A 19,865-nucleotide genomic window follows, 5' to 3' on the forward strand; every position below is an offset into this window, starting at 1 on the left:
TATATATATATATTGAATCGCTACAATGTGTGATTTATTAAAATTTTTGGATGGTGGTATGCCACAGGATTTTTTTTAATGTAAAAAAATGTGCCACGGCAAAAAAAAGGTTGAAAATCACTGCTGTAAAGATAAAAACAGAAGGAGCAATAATACCTTTGGAAGCAAGTGCAGCATTGGATTGGTCTGAATGCAGTAAGACATTTAGGCCTAGATTTAGAGTTCGGCGGTAGCCGTCAAAACCAGCGTTAGAGGCTCCTAACGCTGGTTTTGGTCGCCCGCTGGTATTTGGAGTCAGTCAGGAAAGGGTCTAACGCTCACTTTTCAGCCGCGACTTTTCCATACCGCAGATCCTCCTACGCCATTTGCGTAGCCTATCTTTTCAATGGGATCTTCCTAACGCTGGTATTTAGAGTCGTTTCTACAGTGAGCGTTAGAGCTCTAACGACAAAATTCCAGCCGCCTGAAAATAGCAGGAGTTAAGAGCTTTCTGGCTAACGCCGGTTTATAAATCTCTTAACTACTGTACCCTAAAGTACACTAACACCCATAAACTACCTATGTACCCCTAAACCGAGGTCCCCCCACATCGCCGCCACTCGATTAAATTTTTTAACCCCTAATCTGCCGACCGCCACCTACGTTATCCTTATGTACCCCTAATCTGCTGCCCCTAACCCCGCCGACCCCTATATTATATTTATTAACCCCTAACTTGCCCCACACAACGTCGCCGCAAGCTACTTAAAATAATTAACCCCTAATCTTCCGATCGCAAATCGCCGCCACCTACGTTATCCCTATGTACCCCTAATCTGATACCCCTAACATCGCCGACCCCTATATTATATTTATTAACCCCTAATCTGCCCCCCTCAACGTCGCTGACACCTAACTTCAATTATTAACCCCTAATCTGCCGACCGGAGCTCACCGCTATTCTAATAAATGTATTAACCCCTAAAGCTAAGTCTAACCCTAACACTAACACCCCCCTAAGTTAAATATAAGTTTTATCTAACGAAATTAATTAACTCTTATTAAATAACTTATTCCTATTTAAAGCTAAATACTTACCTGTAAAATAAATCCTAATATAGCTACAATATAAATTATTATTATATTATAGCTATTTTAGGATTAATATTTATTTTACAGGCAACTTTGTAATTATTTTAACCAGGTACAATAGCTATTAAATAGTTAAGAACTATTTAATAGTTACCTAGTTAAAATAATAACAAATTTACCTGTAAAATAAATCCTAACCTAAGATATAATTAAACCTAACACTACCCTATCAATAAAATAATTAAATAAACTACCTACAATTACCTACAATTAACCTAACACTACACTATCAATAAATTAATTAAACACAATTCCTACAAATAAATACAATTAAATAAACTAGCTAAAGTACAAAAAATAAAAAAGAACTAAGTTACAGAAAATAAAAAAATATTTACAAACATAATAAAAATATTACAACAATTTTAAACTAATTACACCTACTCTAAGCCCCCTAATAAAATAACAAAGCCCCCCAAAATAAAAAATTCCCTACCCTATTCTAAATTAAAAAAGTTACAAGCTCTTTTACCTTACCAGCCCTGAACAGGGCCCTTTGCGGGGCATGCCCCAAGAATTTCAGCTCTTTTGCCTGTAAAAAAAAACATACAATACCCCCCCCCCCAACATTACAACCCACCACCCACATACCCCTAATCTAACCCAAACCCCCCTTAAATAAACCTAACACTAATCCCCTGAAGATCTTCCTACCTTGTCTTCACCATCCAGGTATCACCGATCCATCCTGGCTCCAAGATCTTCATCCAACCCAAGCGGGGGTTGGCGATCCATAATCCGGTGCTCCAAAGGCTTCCTCCTATCCGGCAAGAAGAGGACATCCGGACCGGCAAACATCTTCTCCAAGCGGCATCTTCGATCTTCTTCCATCCGGTGCGGAGCGGGTCCATCTTGAAGCAGGCGACGCGGATCCATCCTCTTCTTCCGATGTCTCCCGACTAATGACGGTTCCTTTAAGGGACGTCATCCAAGATGGCGTCCCTCGAATTCCGATTGGCTGATAGGATTCTATCAGCCAATCGGAATTAAGGTAGGAATTTTCTGATTGGCTGATGGAATCAGCCAATCAGAATCAAGTTCAATCCGATTGGCTGATCCAATCAGCCAATCAGATTGAGCTCGCATTCTATTGGCTGTTCCGATCAGCCAATAGAATGCGAGCTCAATCTGATTGGCTGATGGGATCGGCCAATCGGATTGAACTTGATTCTGATTGGCTGATTCCATCAGCCAATCAGAAAATTCCTACCTTAATTCCGATTGGCTGATAGAATCCTATCAGCCAATCGGAATTCGAGGGACGCCATCTTGGATGACGTCCCTTAAAGGAACCGTCATTAGTCGGGAGACATCGGAAGAAGAGGATGGATCCGCGTCGCCTGCTTCAAGATGGACCCGCTCCGCACCGGATGGAAGAAGATCGAAGATGCCGCTTGGAGAAGATGTTTGCCGGTCCGGATGTCCTCTTCTTGCCGGATAGGAGGAAGCCTTTGGAGCACCGGATTATGGATCGCCAACCCCCGCTTGGGTTGGATGAAGATCTTGGAGCCAGGACGGATCGGTGATACCTGGATGGTGAAGACAAGGTAGGAAGATCTTCAGGGGATTAGTGTTAGGTTTATTTAAGGGGGGTTTGGGTTAGATTAGGGGTATGTGGGTGGTGGGTTGTAATGTTGGGGGGGGGGTATTGTATGTTTTTTTTTACAGGCAAAAGAGCTGAAATTCTTGGGGCATGCCCCGCAAAGGGCCCTGTTCAGGGCTGGTAAGGTAAAAGAGCTTGTAACTTTTTTAATTTAGAATAGGGTAGGGAATTTTTTATTTTGGGGGGCTTTGTTATTTTATTAGGGGGCTTAGAGTAGGTGTAATTAGTTTAAAATTGTTGTAATATTTTTATTATGTTTGTAAATATTTTTTTATTTTCTGTAACTTAGTTCTTTTTTATTTTTTGTACTTTAGCTAGTTTATTTAATTGTATTTATTTGTAGGAATTGTGTTTAATTAATTTATTGATAGTGTAGTGTTAGGTTAATTGTAGGTAATTGTAGGTAGTTTATTTAATTATTTTATTGATAGGGTAGTGTTAGGTTTAATTATATCTTAGGTTAGGATTTATTTTACAGGTAAATTTGTTATTATTTTAACTAGGTAACTATTAAATAGTTCTTAACTATTTAATAGCTATTGTACCTGGTTAAAATAATTACAAAGTTGCCTGTAAAATAAATATTAATCCTAAAATAGCTATAATATAATTATAATTTATATTGTAGCTATATTAGGATTTATTTTACAGGTAAGTATTTAGCTTTAAATAGGAATCATTTATTTAATAAGAGTTAATTTATTTCGTTAGATAAAAATTATATTTAACTTAGGGGGGTGTTAGTGTTAGGGTTAGACTTAGCTTTAGGGGTTAATACATTTATTAGAATAGCGGTGAGCTCCGATCGGAAGTTTAGGGGTTAATAATTGAAGGTAGGTGTCGGCGATGTTAGGGAGGGCAGATTAGGGGTTAATACTATTTATGATAGGGTTAGTGAGGCGGATTAGGGGTTAATAACTTTATTATAGTAGCGCTCAGGTCCGCTCGGCAGATTAGGGGTTAATAAGTGTAGGTAGGTGTCGGCGACGTTGTGGGGGGCAGATTAGGGGTTAATAAATATAACATAGGGGTCGGCGATGTTAGGGCAGCAGATTAGGGGTACATAGGGATAACGTAGGTTGCGGCGGTTTACGGAGCGGCAGATTAGGGGTTAAAAATAATATACAGGAGTCAGCGATAGCGGGGGCGGCAGAATAGGGGTTAATAAGTGTAAGGCTAGGGGTGTTTAGACTCGGGGTACATGTTAGAGTGTTAGGTGCAGACGTAGGAAGTGTTTCCCCATAGGAAACAATGGGGCTGCGTTAGGAGCTGAACGCTGCTTTTTTGCAGGTGTTAGGTTTTTTTTCAGCTCAAACAGCCCCATTGTTTCCTATGGGAGAATCGTGCACGAGCACGTTTTTGAGGCCGGCCACGTCCGTAAGCAACTCTGGTATCGAGAGTTGCATTTGCGGTAAAAATGCTCTACGCTCCTTTTTTGGAGCCTAACGCAGCATTTGTTTTAACTCTCGATACCAGAGTTAAATTTATGGTGCGGCCAGAAAAAAGCCCGCGGAGCGTTAACAGCCCTTTTACCGCCGAACTCCAAATCTAGGCCTTAGACAGGTATAACGTAAGTATGAAGGAGGGTATACCTCAACTTCTTTACAATAAACACACTTAATAATGGTAGAAAGTTGTTCAGAGACTTATGCTTCCAAAATTGGATTAGAGACAGATTCAGAAGATTCCAACCCCTAGTCAAAAAGGATTATCTTCCTGGAGTTATTCTGAAGTAATCGATGATTACAGACTAGTCTTCAGAAGCAGTCCAGGCTGAAATATTTAAATGAGATTACTTTAGAATCATTCACTGGGTGTTCATTGTTGTGAAGTAATCAGTAAGGTAATCTGCTAATCATTCTGAAGTAATCACCCAGCATTTATTATCTTAGCTGATGACTTTACAAGCATGTTGATGTCTGATGCTGTGCATATAACTTCTAAAGTAGTCCTGTTTGTCTTGGGTAGTGAAAAATATCACAGTAATACTAACCCCGAAACAAATAAGTGATCTCTTAGGGAATGAATATACATTACCTCCTCCTAGAACAAGAGCTATAGCTGGAAGGGTGCCAAACAAATGGCACACACCCCTGAGCACACATACAAGCGGGTACCCGCACGCATGGGTGCCGCCTAAAAAAACACACTAAAAAATGTTTCTTTTAAAAACAAAAAAAAATTCCCTAGTAGATAAATAAATGTTTATGTTCCACTAAAAGAGCCCCTTATATACAGAGGTAAAGCAACTGATCTGAACCCAGGTTTATATATATATATATATATATATATATATATATATATATATATATATATATATATATATATATATATATATATATATATAAAATATAAGATTGCCAAATGCTGGTGTTACAAATTTAAAAATAAAGATCACTTACCTACAACACTCTCATACTATGTCTGATAGTAGGAAACCAGTCCAGTACTGAAAACATATCAGCAGCAGGGTCGGCTCGAAGGGGGGGCATTGCCTGCCCAAATGGAATGCTGTGCCCCCTCCCCTTGGCAGGTGAGGCAAAATGAAGAAAAATAGTTTTTACACTAATTATTATTAATTAACTCAGTGTATGTAATATATATGTATATATATATATATATATATATATATATATATATATATATATATATATATATATATATATTTTGTGCCTTTGGATTTTGTTTTTGATGGGGGGGGGGAGGGAAGAGTGTGTGACTTTGTGTGACTGTGTGTGGCCATCATAATAAGCTCAGCCTCAGCGTGAAGACTTGGAAAAGGAATGGAAGGAAGGAGCCGGTAAGTAAGTGAGTCAATCAGTCAAGTGACACTGACTAACAATACACTGACTGACTTAAAGGCTTGGCACTGGCAGACCAGAGTGCTGCACTGCTGCCCTGCAATATGTGGACCAGGTGACTGTGTATAAATCCCGAATCTGGTCCACATATTATGATAATCACCTTGTCTCCTGACTCCTGGCTGGCTGCTCAACTGAAGCTCCACCCACCCACATGCGGCACGCCATGTGAACACAATTTTAACTGAGCATTTGAGGTGGCAGTCATGGTATTGCAGCAGACTGAGGCTCAGTCTGAGCACATAGCATTTTGTGGCATCACTGGCAGGGTGAGGTCTTAGGCGGCAAGTGAAGGAGCTGGCAGGCTGCCGGACCGGAGGCAAGTCATCTCTTCAGAGTCAGACTTTTTGTTTGTTTTTAGTAGAAAGAATACTCTAAATTTAGAGTTAGACATCAAATGAAATGTGTCAGAAAGTCAGACTTGGTTGTATATAAAGCTCTTCTTTAGCTACTTATTATAAGTACGGAGCTATAGAAGAGCTTTATATACAACTGAGTCTGACCGTCTGACACATTTCATTTGATGTTTAACTCTATTAGTTATGTTTTGGGCTAAATGAGATCACCTTTCTAAGATGCTCCTTTTGGAATTTACAAAAGCCATGATATTGAACCTTGAGAGTTATTCTTGCTCCTAAATTTATAATATTCAAAATAGCAAGAAAAGGAAACCGGATAAACATGAAAAATCACTTTATTGCAAGTACAAATGTACAGGGACTGAGGGATTAACTTCATCATTGTTCCACAGTTGTTTTACATACATATAGGCATCTATTTATCAAGCTGTCAACCGCAAATACGCAATTCCGCAGCGTATTTGTGACGAGCCTGATTCGCCTTAGTTATAAAACCCTAAAGACCGGCAAAAGTAGAATTTAGTGACGTAACATATGATCCGCCGGACTCAGTGCGACACAGATCGATGCTTACGTCATTACAGATGTTCCGAACGCAAGTTCAGCACTATCTGACTACTTTTGCTAGTTATCAAAAGTCTACCAGGTACGCTCGGCACTATTCCGGCCCAGCGTACCTGGTTTTCAATCCGCCACCCTGCAGGCGGCGGATGCCATAGGAATCAATGGGAGTCTGAAAGCAGAGAAAGCTTATGTTCGCTGCTGCCCGATATCCCATTGATTCCTATGGGAATGTTTACACTTAACACCCTAACATGTACCCCGAGTCTTAACACCCCTAATCTGCCGCCCCCTACACCGCCGCCACCTACATTATACTTATTAACTCCTTAACCGCCACTCCAGGAGCCAGCGGCAACTAAATAAAGTGTTTAACCCCTAAACCATTATACTTATTAACCCCTAATCTGCCCCCCCTACACCGCTGCCACCTACATTATACTTATTAACCCCTATTCTGCCCCCCCACACCGCTGCCACTATATTAAATGTATTAACCCCAAATCACCCCCCCACACTACCACCACTATATTAAATTTATTAACCCCTAAACCTAAGTCTAACCCTAACCCTAACACCCCCTAACTTAAATATAATTTAAATAAATCTAAATAAATATTCCTAGCATTAAATAAATTATTCCTATTTAAAACTAAATACTTACCTATAAAATAAACCCTACGATAGCTACAATATAACTAATAGTATTTGTTTTAACTAGGTACAATAGTTATTAAATAGTTATTAACTATTTAATAACTACCTAGTTAAAAAAAATACAAATATACCTGTAAAATAAAACCTAACCTAAGTTACAATTACACCTAACACTACCACTATAATTAAATTAATTCCCTAAATTAACTACAATTAAATAAAATTATCTAAAGTACAAAAAAACAACCACTAAATTACAGAAAATAATAAAATAATTACAAGATTTTTAAACTAATTACACCTAATCTAATCCCCCTAACAAAATAAAAAAGCCCCCAAAATAAAAAAAGCCCTACCCAACACTAAATTACAAATAGCCCTTAAAAGGGCCTTTAGCGGGGCATTGCCCTTAAGTAATCAGCTCTTTTACCTGTAAAAAAAATTGCAAACCCCCCAACATTAAATCCCACCACCCACCCAAAGAACCCTACTCTAAAACCCACCCAAACCCCCCTTAAAGGGACAGTCTACACCAAATTTTTTCTTATTTAAAAAGATAGATAATCCCTTTATTACCCATTCCCTGTTTTTGCATAAGCAACACAGTTATATTAATATACTTTTTACCTCTGTGATTACCTTGTATCTAAGCCTTTGCAGACAGCCTCCTTATCTAAGTGCCTTTGACAGACATGCAGTGTAGTCAATCAGTGAAGACTCCTAAATAACTTCACGGGAGTGAGCACAATGTTATCTCTATGACACATGTGAACTAGCACAGTCTAACTGTGAAAAACTTTCAAAATGCTCTGAGCTAGGAGGCGGTTTTCAACTGTCTAGAAATCAGTTTGAGCCTAGCTAGGTTTAGCTTTTCAAAAATACCACCAAGGGAACAAAGCAAATTTGATGATAAAAGTAAATAGGAAAGTTGTTTAAAATTGCATGCCCTATCTGAATACTGAAAGTTTAGTTTTGACTAGACTGTCCCTTTAAAAAAACCTAACACTAACCCCTTGAAGATCACCCTACCTTGAGACGTCTTCACCCAACTTGGCCGAAGTCCTCAACGAAGCCGGGCGAAGTGGTCCTCCAGACGGGCAGAAGTCTTCATCCAAGCCGGGCAGAAGAGGTCCTCCAGACGGGCAGAAGTCTTCATCCAGACGGCATCTTCTATCTTCATCCATGCGGTGCGGGTCCATCTTCAAGACATCCGACACGGAGCATCCTCTCCATCCGGAGTCTTTTACAACAATGACGGGTCCTTTAAGTGACGTCAAACAATATGGCTTCCCTTCAATTTGGATTGGCTGATAGAATTCTATCAGCCAATCGGAATTAAGGTAGGAAAAATCCTATCGGTTGATGCAATCAGCCAATAGGATTGAACTTCAATCCTATTGGCTGATCCAATCAGCCAATAGGATTGAGCTCGCATTCTATTAATTTAATTATAGTGTAGTGTTAGGTGTAATTGTAACTTAGGTTAGGTTTTATTTTACAGGTATATTTGTATTTATTTTAACTAGGAAGTTATTAAATAGTTAATAACTATTTAATAACTATTGTACCTAGTTAAAATAAATACAAACTTGCCTGTAAAATAAAAATAAACCCTAAGCTAGCTACAATGTAACTATTAGTTATATTGTAGCTATTTTAGGTTTTATTTTATAGGTAAGTATTTAGTTTTAAATAGGAATAATTTATTTAATGCTAGTAATATTTATTTAGATGTATTTAAATTATATTTAAGTTAGGGGGTGTTAGGGTTAGACTTAGGTTTAGGGGTTAATAAATTTAGAATAGTGGCGGCAGTGTAGGGAGGGCAGATTAGGGGTTAATAAATTTAATATAGTGGTGGCAGTGTAGGGGGGGCAGATTAGGGGTTAATAAATTTAATATAGTAGCGGTGGTGTGGGGGGGCAGATTAGGGGTTAATAAGTATAATGTAGGTGGCTGTGGGCTCCGGGAGCGGCGGATTAGGGGGTAAACAATTTATTTAGTTGCGTTGTGCTCCGGGAGCGGCGGTTTATGGGGTTAAACAATTTATTTAATTGTGGTGGGCTCCGGGAGCGGCGGTTTAGGGGTTAAACAATTTATTTAGGTGTGGTGGGCTTCGGGGGCGGCGGTGCAGGGGGTAAACTGTATAGTTATAGTGTGGGTGTTTAGTGACAGTATACCAAGAAAGTTGTAAAAAAGCCGAAGCGCAGCGAAATCGATGACTGTTAGTTAACAGTCCGTTGCTCATCGCACCGTACTTGGTGCTCAGCTTTTTGACAGCTTTTTTTATAATTTTGGAGAGCGTATTCAGGTCCGCGGCAGTGATGTTAGGCGATCTTTGGCGAGCGTATTGGTGCCGTCAAATGCAGGTAAGTTGACGGCTTGATAAATAGATGATATAATGTCTAGTATGAGCACTTGTGAACTGCCTTTCTTTTGCAATATTGTAAAATTATTATATTTCTGTAGAGGCAATATGGTACTGTGTATTAAATATATGGTGAATTTAGATCAGTATAAACACTGAACCTGTATATAAAAATACACATATATAGATATATATATACACATAAACATTACGTACACACACACACACACACATATATATGTATATGTGTGTATAAATGTGTATAAGTGTGTATACGAGTGTATATATAACTGTGCATGTGTTTATAAATGTGTGCCCCCTCGTGAAAAAAAATGCCCCCCCCCATTTAATTTGTTCTGGAGCCGACCCTGATCAGCAGTGGACACAATATAGGAGTTAACTGTAGACCCAATAGGAGGAGGCAAAAGACAAGTCTCTGCAACATCCTTGGGAGGATAGTGACTTAAATTCTCATGGGAAAGAAAAAATAAGACACACTCCAAACTCCTTAAACGTCCCTCTGACAAAAACTGTACTCTGAGGGGAAATGGGCCTCAACTCAGTCTGAGAACCCCTCTCAATGAAGAAATCGTCTGCACATCTCCATTCTTCACCTTCCTCATGCGGGGGCAAAGATAAGACTAACTACCATAGAGATGGGAGGGGTTATTCAGAGCTCTTGGGGTTTGGGAATCTTTGCCTCCACTAGTATCACTAGGATCATGGACTCATCACATTTATGAAAGAAATAGGAAAGGTATTTTTTTATAAGATTAATTACATTATATATTTTCAACATAATATTATAGAAAACTCAATTTATTCTAAAAGAGCAATATATATATATTTGTTATGCATATTGACAGAAGCTCAGGAGAATCGTGGCTAAGCTGGAACATAGCACATTATGTTAAATGTGTCAGGCTTCTTGATTAAGAAAAATACTTGATCTACAAGCATTTAAAGTAAACTGTAGACAAATATTTGCAGCATTATTAAAACAAACACAAATACATATGTGTGTTTGTGTAGCTCTGTTTTATTCACTCAGGTGGATATTATTTCAGAATAATGGTATTGCAGTGTGGGGGTCATATGGGGAGATGCCATGCTTGGTTGGGGAATTGCACTGGGAGTCATCTAGTGGTGCCTGGGATAGCTAGTGGAATCAGATAGGGTTAATTGCGATGGGTACATAATTAGAATGTTATTGGCTACCTAATTGTGACTTGAGTTTGCTTAAATTACGCTTACGCATACGCTTAAATTACTAGAAACTAGGTTGCAACTGTGCAACAACCATAGCCCTCTGGTGTTTTTAAATGCATTCCACAGCCAGCTCCACATAAAAGGAATTTCTAATGTTAAAATTAAATCCTCTGCTTTGTTAGAGCATTTCATTTGAAATTAAATTCCCTTTCACTGTTATGATTTCGACTTTATCAAAAGGATTAACACATAATTAAGATTCAATTTCTGGAAACCTGTTTTGTGCTCTAGATGAGGAAATCTATATAACCCTTTACAGATTTAGGGCGATATTTATCAAAAAAAAAAAAAAAAAGCAAAAAGGTTTTCACTCAGGCACTCAGCTAGTTGCACGTCTATAATTATAGTAAAAGTCCAGCTGTTAATCCAATAGTTAAAAGTGAAAAAAATATATATAATGATGTATATGTATATATAGTTTAATAACTATTTAAATGCATTTCTCTGCCTGCTGTTTTAACACACTTGGTATAAAAAAAAGATAAAGACAATAAATCCCCTTCAGTCCGATTAATAAGCTTTCCTGCTTATATATGTTGATGTGATTCAACTTTCATTGCGGTAATACTTTTACTCATCGGTTAGATCTTAATGTTCCCTTCAGAACCCCTAATGTGGCAACCGTGCTGTGATATAGAATACTGTCAAGTTATCTCACCATTTCCGTTGCTATTTAAACTATATCTCCTGGTGCTCCCAGACCTCGGTCCGTCCACAATTTGCGGCTGAGCTGCAGGGTGATATTAATAGATATGTATCAAAGCTTCTTACCCGCTACGGTTTCCAGGCTGCTCCCAGACTCCGGTCTGTCCACACTACGCGGCTGAGCTGCAGGATGGCTGTGACAGGTTATTTATGCACCTCTTATCCATTTGCAGGTTTTTGTTTTTCGCTGCTCCCAGACTCCAGTCCGTCCACTCTGCGCAGCTGAGCAAGCTTCCGGGTGCTTGTGACGTCACTCGTAGTCACACCTCCTCCTTACATTTACTACGGTCCACTAGGGGTTCTCTCTTGGAGCTCAATTTGGCTGGAATTCCCGGGTTATAATAAAAAGATGAAAAAAGGTGAAAAAAGGTGAAAAAACAGCAAACTGGCTCAAGTGTTATGCACGTTCCATCAAGTATATAAAGTGGATGCTGCTGGTAATAGACGGCTTTGCAGGCTGTTTACTGGTTATCTGGCAAATTTGTAAGCAGAAAAGTCCAAAAAGGAAGGATGCCAGCAAACAAAGTAAAAATTATAAACTTTATTTAAGTAATTTAAAAGTAATGGGACAACATATCCCCCCTAGCTAACAAACAAAGACTAACATGTTTCGGCGTGAGCCGTATTCACAGTCCTTAAAAATTTCAATCAGTTTACTCATTTAAAAAGCCCGCACTGGGCTCCTATTGGTCAAAGAAAATTGCAAACTATTAACCATTAGTAGTACTGGGGGTACAGAATATATTTAATGCTTGATGTGATCATATACAAAATTTAAAATATATATATAAATAAACCAATTCATAGCCACAATTTATTAGTTGAGATTATATTATTAAACCACCATACATGCTATTCTGACTGATTTTATATATTTACAAAAAATCTTCTAAATGTAGGTTTATTTTACTCCCCTATGCATAATTAAATTCAGTTATAATCTCTTGAGTTATTTAATAGGAGATTCTTTCTAATAGCTGCTATTTATATAGTTTGTGCTTTATCTTTTAACAAAAGAGGGAGTCTTGTTCACATATCCAAATATTGTTTTAATTCATTATTTATGAACAAAAGGAGACATTTATTTCTTCAGTATGAGTAAATGAAGTTGCTTAATAGTTTTTAATCTGGGAAGAGGACCTGTTACAAGAGGGGTATATTTTAGTGAAAGCACATTTTGTCTAACTCCAAATGAATTCTATCAAATATACTGTACCTTCTTCTCTACATTATAGGGTCAGGAACTTATTAGTCTTAAAGGCACTACTCCATACTGTATTATTTGTGATTGTTAATTTGTATCTTAGTAATTATTATGACTGATGAAAATAATCAATCCCAATAGATGATAAAGTCATATTCAGAGTTCAGACCAAGAGGTATCTTGGTCCGAAATCTGAATATCCAATACATTTCCTGACGGGACAAAATCTGGAATTTGTCCCCTCCTCTTTTATGAGGTTTTATCTTTTCTATGATTTTCCATCTCAGGTATTCACAGTTTTTGTCATGTTTATTTACGAAGTGGTCGACCAGGGGTGTGCTGATTTTTCCTACGTTTATAGTAGACAAATGTTCGCGAATGCGGGATCTTACCTCCCTGGTGGTCAACCCTACGTATTGCAGATTACATTGAGAGCAGCATACCAGATATATACAGTATGTTGCTCTACAGTTTAGGCATTCTGTTATGTTAAAGACTTCTCCAGTAACTGTGGAACTAAAAGTGGTACCCACTTGGACATGTTCACATGCCTTACAGCTCGAGTACCCACATCTAAATGTTCCTGTATGTCTTAACCATGAGGAAGGCTCAGAGTTTGGTCCTATCTTTCTCAATTGTGATGGTGATACAACATTTCCCACCGTTTTACTCCGTCTATACGAAAACCTACAGCCACTGGTGACTGTTTCAATTAGAGAATCCTCTGCTACTAGTAGCCTAAAGTGTTTGCGTATTATTCCACAAATTTGTTGGTACTGGTTGGAATAATCTGTCACAAAAGTTAGCTTGTTTACCTGCTTGCTCTTGTTCTTTTTAACATCCTTTAATAGGTTGTTTCTATCCAAGCTAGTCACCTCACGTCTGGCTCTTTTGATCACACTTTTGCCATATCCTCTCTCCAACAGCCTATTCTGTAAATCATCCGCATGATTTTCAAAACTCTCAGATTGTGTACAATTTCTTTTTAAACGGACAAACTGTCCTTTGGCTATTGAGTAGGGGACATGGCGAGGGTGGCAACTTCTATTGTGTAGTAGGCTATTACCAGATATTGGTTTTCTGTATACTTCAGAGGTAATTACACCTGTAGGCCACCCCTTTAATTCAAGGTCCAAATAGTGTATTTTGGATTCATTGTATTCATAGGTAAAATCCAAGTTCAAATCATTAGAACGCAAGGATTCAACAAATGACACGGCTTGTTCTTCACTTCCCCTCCAAATTATTAACAAGTCGTCTATGAAACGACAGTACAGACCGATGTGAGATTTGAGGGTATCGCCACCCGCATAGATGTGGGACCGCTCCCACCAACCCATGTATAGGTTGGCATAGGTGGGCGCAAACTTGGCGCCCATAGCGGTCCCACATCTCTGCAGGTAGAAATCCCCCTCAAATTGAAAAAAATTGTGCGTCAAAAGAAACTTCGTGACTTCCATTATAAAGGCAATCAATGGCTCACTGTATGCTGTTTCCCTCGCTAGAAAATAGTGAATAGCTTCAAGTCCTTTCTCGTGTGGTATTGACGAGTAGAGGGCTACAACATCAACAGTGAGCCATCCTGAGTCTCTACTCCACTCAAGTTGTTCCACCACATTAATGACATGTTTCGAATCTCTGATATAACTAGGTAGCTGTTTAACCAGAGGCTGCAAGATGTCATCCAACCATTCGGATAAATGTTCCAGCATTGAACCCATTCCGCTAATGATCGGTCTACCTTGGACATTTGCAGTCGACTTATGCACCTTTGGGAGATGATGAAAAATAGGAGTCACAGGGTTTTCCACATATAAATATTTCAAGGAATCATTGTCAATCAGACCTTGTTCCAATGCCCCGTCCAAAAGGTGCATAAGCCGACGCTGAAAGTTTTTGGTTGGATTATGGTTCAATTTTTCATAGCTGGTGGGGTTACCCAGTTGTCTCAATGCTTCAGCAATATAAGAAGATCTATTCATTAGCACAACTGAGCCCCCCTTGTCGGCCTGCTTTATCACTAAATTATCATTTTTAATGCCTTTTGCTGCATTTTAGACAAGTTATGCTTGGACTGTTGTTGATTCATAGAGAGTTTTCTCAGATCATCCTCTACCCTATTATAGAATGTTTCTATTATTTTTCCCCTGCTGTGCACTGGGTAAAAGGTAGACGGATTCTTGTACTTTTTATTTGATGTTTGTACACTTTCCTGTACAATATGACCTTCACTTTCTAGATCTCTAAGGGTCATCAAGTCACATGTCTCTGAAAAATCTAAGACAACATTATCCTCTGTACTCTCCTGTTCTTGTGTAAATGCTACATTTGAGTCAGATTGTATATTAGAAAAATGCTTACGTAGGGTTATATTTCGTACAAATTTATTCACGTCCAACATGGTATGGAATAAATGAAAATTTGTGGAGACCACAAAACCCAAACCTAAGCTGAGGACGTATTCCTCATCTCTGGTAAGTGTGTGATCTGATAGATTCACAATGGTTTGTACTTGGACGGCACCTGTGTTTGTCTCATTGGGTATCTCCCCTGTTGGGTTTGTTGTGGAGTGATCATTGACCCACCGCCTTCTCTGTGGTGCTGGTCCACCCGAAAAACCTGCTCTAATTGAGCACGTTCTTCATCTACTCCACCGACAGCTCCTACGCTGGAAGAATCTTGAATATATCTATTAGCTTGTGTAGGTTGATATCTACCAGAGACTTGTGCATATGTTGTTCTAGACTGTTGTGTTGCATGTGCTCTGTTGGGGCCCTGCCATGTATTCATTCTTGCACGTGTATTATATCCTCTACTAGTGCCTCTGTTAAATTCTGTGTTCCTCAATGTTTGTTCTTGTATGGGATTTTCTTCTGATGCTGAATATGATCCCTCATCCCCTGACTCTGCTTCACTATCTGAGAAGGTTACATGTCTGTTCCCTCTACTCGTCTGTCTGGATCCTCTATTCCTTCTAGGTCCTCTATTTCTATTTTGGTTTCTCCTTTGTTGAAATCTTTGACCCCTGTTCCAGATGTATAGCTTGCCAATATCATAATCTGATTTGTCTCTAAGGAACTTAGTGTGCTTAACAGTAATCAGTTCATTTTTGGCTTCAGATATTACTATCTGCAACAGGGAATCAAATTTTGGATAATCTGACAAATTGCTAAACTTATTCAAAAGTAATTGAACCTCCTCTATTTCTGACCTGAGTTTAACCAACATATTTGTCTTAATATTAATCAACAACTTCATTAATCTCATGGAACATTCAGTTAAAACCACATTCCATTTATCTACAAATTCCTTATCATCAACCTCAAAGGTTGGGAACTTATTGATACGCAATCCTCTAGGTATCATGTTGAGGGCAGTATATTTCTCTAATGTCCAAATGTCCCATTTAAGTTTCTTTTCTTTAATCAATAAATGTTCAATGTCCTCAAATAGCATTGGTAAATCATAATGGCTACGATCCAGAGAAAATATATGATCAATGTCCATATTATCATTGTTCCTTTCACTCACTTTTTTTAGAGAGTAATATGGAACCAAAGCATGTTCCTCATATACATTTTCATGCTGCATGATTGTGTCTGTAGTGAATAAGCACTATGCCAGTTGTGCTTAATTTATCAGAAAAAAAAAGCAAAAATGTTTTCACTCAGGCACTCAGCTAGTTGCACGTCTATAATTATAGTAAAAGTCCAGCTGTTAATCCAATAGTTAAAAGTGAAAAAAATATATATAATGATGTATATGTATATATAGTTTAATAACTTTTTAAATGCATTTCTCTGCCTGCTGTTTTAACACACTTGGTATAAAAAAAAGATAAAGACAATAAATCCCCTTCAGTCCGATTAATAAGCTTTCCTGCTTATATATGTTGAAGTGATTCAACTTTCATTGCGGTAATACTTTTACTCATCGGTTAGATCTTAATGTTCCCTTCAGAACCCCTAATGTGGCAACCGTGCTGTGATATAGAATACTGACAAGTTATCTCACCATTTCCGTTTCTATTTAAACTATATCTCCTGGTGCTCCCAGACCTCGGTCCGTCCACAATTTGCGGCTAGTGGAATCAGATAGGGTTAATTGCGATGGGTACATAATTAGAATGTTATTGGCTACCTAATCGTGACTTGAGTTTGATAGCCCATACGCTTAAATTACTAGAAACTAGGTTGCAACTGTGCAACAATCATAGCCCTTTGGTGTTTTTAAATACATTCCACAGCCAGCTCCACATAAAAGGAATTTCTAATGTTAAAATTAAATCCTCTGCTTTGTTAGAGCATTTCATTTGAAATTAAATTCCCTTTCACTGTTATGATTTCGACTTTATCAAAAGGATTAACACATAATTAAGATTCAATTTCTGGAAACCTGCTTTGTGCTCTAGATGAGGAAATCTATATAACCCTTTACAGATTTAGGGCGATATTTATCAAGCCATCAACCACAAATACGCTGGAATTCCGCAGCATAATTGTTGCAAGCATGATCCGACCTAGTTATCAAAGCCTATAGACTGGCAAAAGTTGAAATTTGTGACATAACATACGATCCACCAGTCTCAATCCGATGCAGATCGATGCTTACGTCATTACAGATGTTCCGAATACACATTCGGCTCTCTCTGACACTTTTTCAAAGTTATCAAATTTCTAATAGGTAGGCTCACAGCTATTCCGGCCCAGCATACCTGGTTTTCAATCTGCCACCCTGGAGGCCGCGGATGCCATAGAAATCAATGGGAGTCTGAAAGCAGCGAAAGCTTATGCTGCCAGATATCCCATTGATTTATATGGTTGAAAACAAGTAACGTTTACACCTAACACCCTAACATAAGCCCCGAGTCTAAACACCCCTAATCTGACGCCCTGACATCGCTGCCACCTACATAATGTTATTAACCGCTATCCCGCCGCTCCTGGAACACGCGGCATCCTAAATAAAAGTATTAAACCCTATCCCGCCACTCGCTGACCCCGCCTCAACGAAATAAACTTATTAACCCATAAACCTCTGGCCTCCCACATCACTACCACTAACTAAACCTATTAACCTCTAAACACTCAGCCCCCCACATCGCCATAAACTAAATTAAGCAATTAACCCCTAAATCTAACAATCCGCTAACTTTGAATTAAAATTACAACATCCCTATCTTAATATAAATTTAAACTTACCTGTAGAATTAAAATAAACTATTTTTAAACTATTAATTAACCTACCCTATTATACTACAATTAAATTAAACTACCAATTAAATAAGCTAAATTACATATTAAAAAACCTAACCCTAATAAAATTATTTAAATCTACTATAAAACATTATTACAAATTACTAAATTACCAAAAAAAAAATAAACGCTAAGTTACAAAAAATAAAAAACACTAAATTACGATAAAAAAACAAACCACATTATCAAAAATAAAAAAAGAATTACACCTTATCTAATAGCCCTATTAAAATAAAAAAGCCCCCCCCAAAATAAAAAACCCCTAACCTACAATAAACTACCAATGGCCCTTAAAAGGGCCTTTTGTGGGGCATTGCCCCAAAGAAATCAGATCTTTTACCTGTAAAAAAAAAAATACAAACACCCCCCCCCAACAATAAAACCCACCACCCAACCAACCAACCCCCCAAACCAACCAACCCCTGAAAGGAACAGCCAATAGGATGATAACTGCTCAAATCCTGTTGGCTGATTGGAACAGCCAATAGGATTTTAGCAGCTCTAATCCTATTGGCTGATTGAAATCTTTCAGCCAATAGGAATGCAAGGGACGTCATCTTGGATGACGTCACTTGCATTCAAGTTCTAGTTTACGGTGGCGACCGCATTGAAGAGGAGCTCTGCGCCGTATGTCATCAGGATGGACCCGCTCCGCGCCGGATGGATGAAGATAGAAGATGACGTCTGGATGAAGACCACCGGCTGGATGAAGATAGAAGAGGCCGTCTGGATGAAGACTTCTTGCTGCCTGGTTGATAACTTCTCCGGCTGGATGGATCCTTCAAGCGGGACTTCAAGATCTGTAACTTGATCGTCAGGGGTTAGTATTAGGTTTATTTAAGGGTTTTTTAGGTGTGTTTTATGTTTAGATTAGGGTCTGGGCAGGTTAAAGAGTTAAATGCCATTTTAAGGGCAATGCCCATACAAATGCCCTTTTCAGGGCAATGGGGAGCTTAGGTTATTTTAGATAGGGTTTTTATTTGGGGAGGTTGGTTGTTGGGGTGGTGGGTTTTATTGTTGGGGGGTGTTTGTATTTTTGTTTTACAGGTAAAAGAGCTGATTTCTTTGGTGCAATGCCCCACAAAAGGCCCTTTTAAGGGCCATTGGTAGTTTATTGTAGGCTAGGGTTTTTTTTTTATTTTGGGGGGCTTTTTATTTTGATAGGGCTATTAGATTAGGTGTAATTCTTTTTTAGTTTTGATAATGTGGTTTTTTATTTTTCGTAATGTAATGTTTTTTATGTTTTGTAACTTAGCATTTATTTTTTTGGTAATTTAGTAATTTGTAATAATGTTTAATAGTAGATTTAAATAATTTGAGTAGGGTTAGGGTTTTTTAATATGTAATTTAGCTATTTAATTGGTAGTTTAATTTAATTGTAGTATAATAGTTAGGTTAGGTTAATTAATAGTTTAAAATTATTTTATTTTAATTCTACAGGTAAGTTTAAATTTATTTTAAGATAGGGATGTTGTAATTTTAATTTAAAGTTAGCGGGTTGTTAGGTTTAGGGGTTAATAGATTAATTTAGCTTATGGCGATGTGGGGGGTTGGCGGTTTAGGAGTTAATAGGTTAAGTTAGTGGTGGTGATGTGGGAGGCCAGAGGTTTAGGACTTAATAAGTTTATTTAGAGGTGGCGGTGTCGGGGAGCAGCAGGATAGGGGTTAATAACTTTATTTAGGTGGCGGCAGGTTCCGGGAGCGGCGGGATAGGAGTTAAACATTTTAGTATAGGGGCGGCGTTTAGTTACGGTATAAATAAAGTTAGTAAAAAGCTGAATAGACGAAAGATCGATGAATGTTAGTTAACAACTTTCCGATGCTCATCGCCCCGTACTTGGTGCATGTCTTTTTGACTGCTTTTTTATAAATATCGAGAGCTTATTCCGGTC

Source organism: Bombina bombina, chromosome 4, assembly GCF_027579735.1.
Source record: "Bombina bombina isolate aBomBom1 chromosome 4, aBomBom1.pri, whole genome shotgun sequence".
Taxonomy (NCBI): domain Eukaryota; kingdom Metazoa; phylum Chordata; class Amphibia; order Anura; family Bombinatoridae; genus Bombina; species Bombina bombina.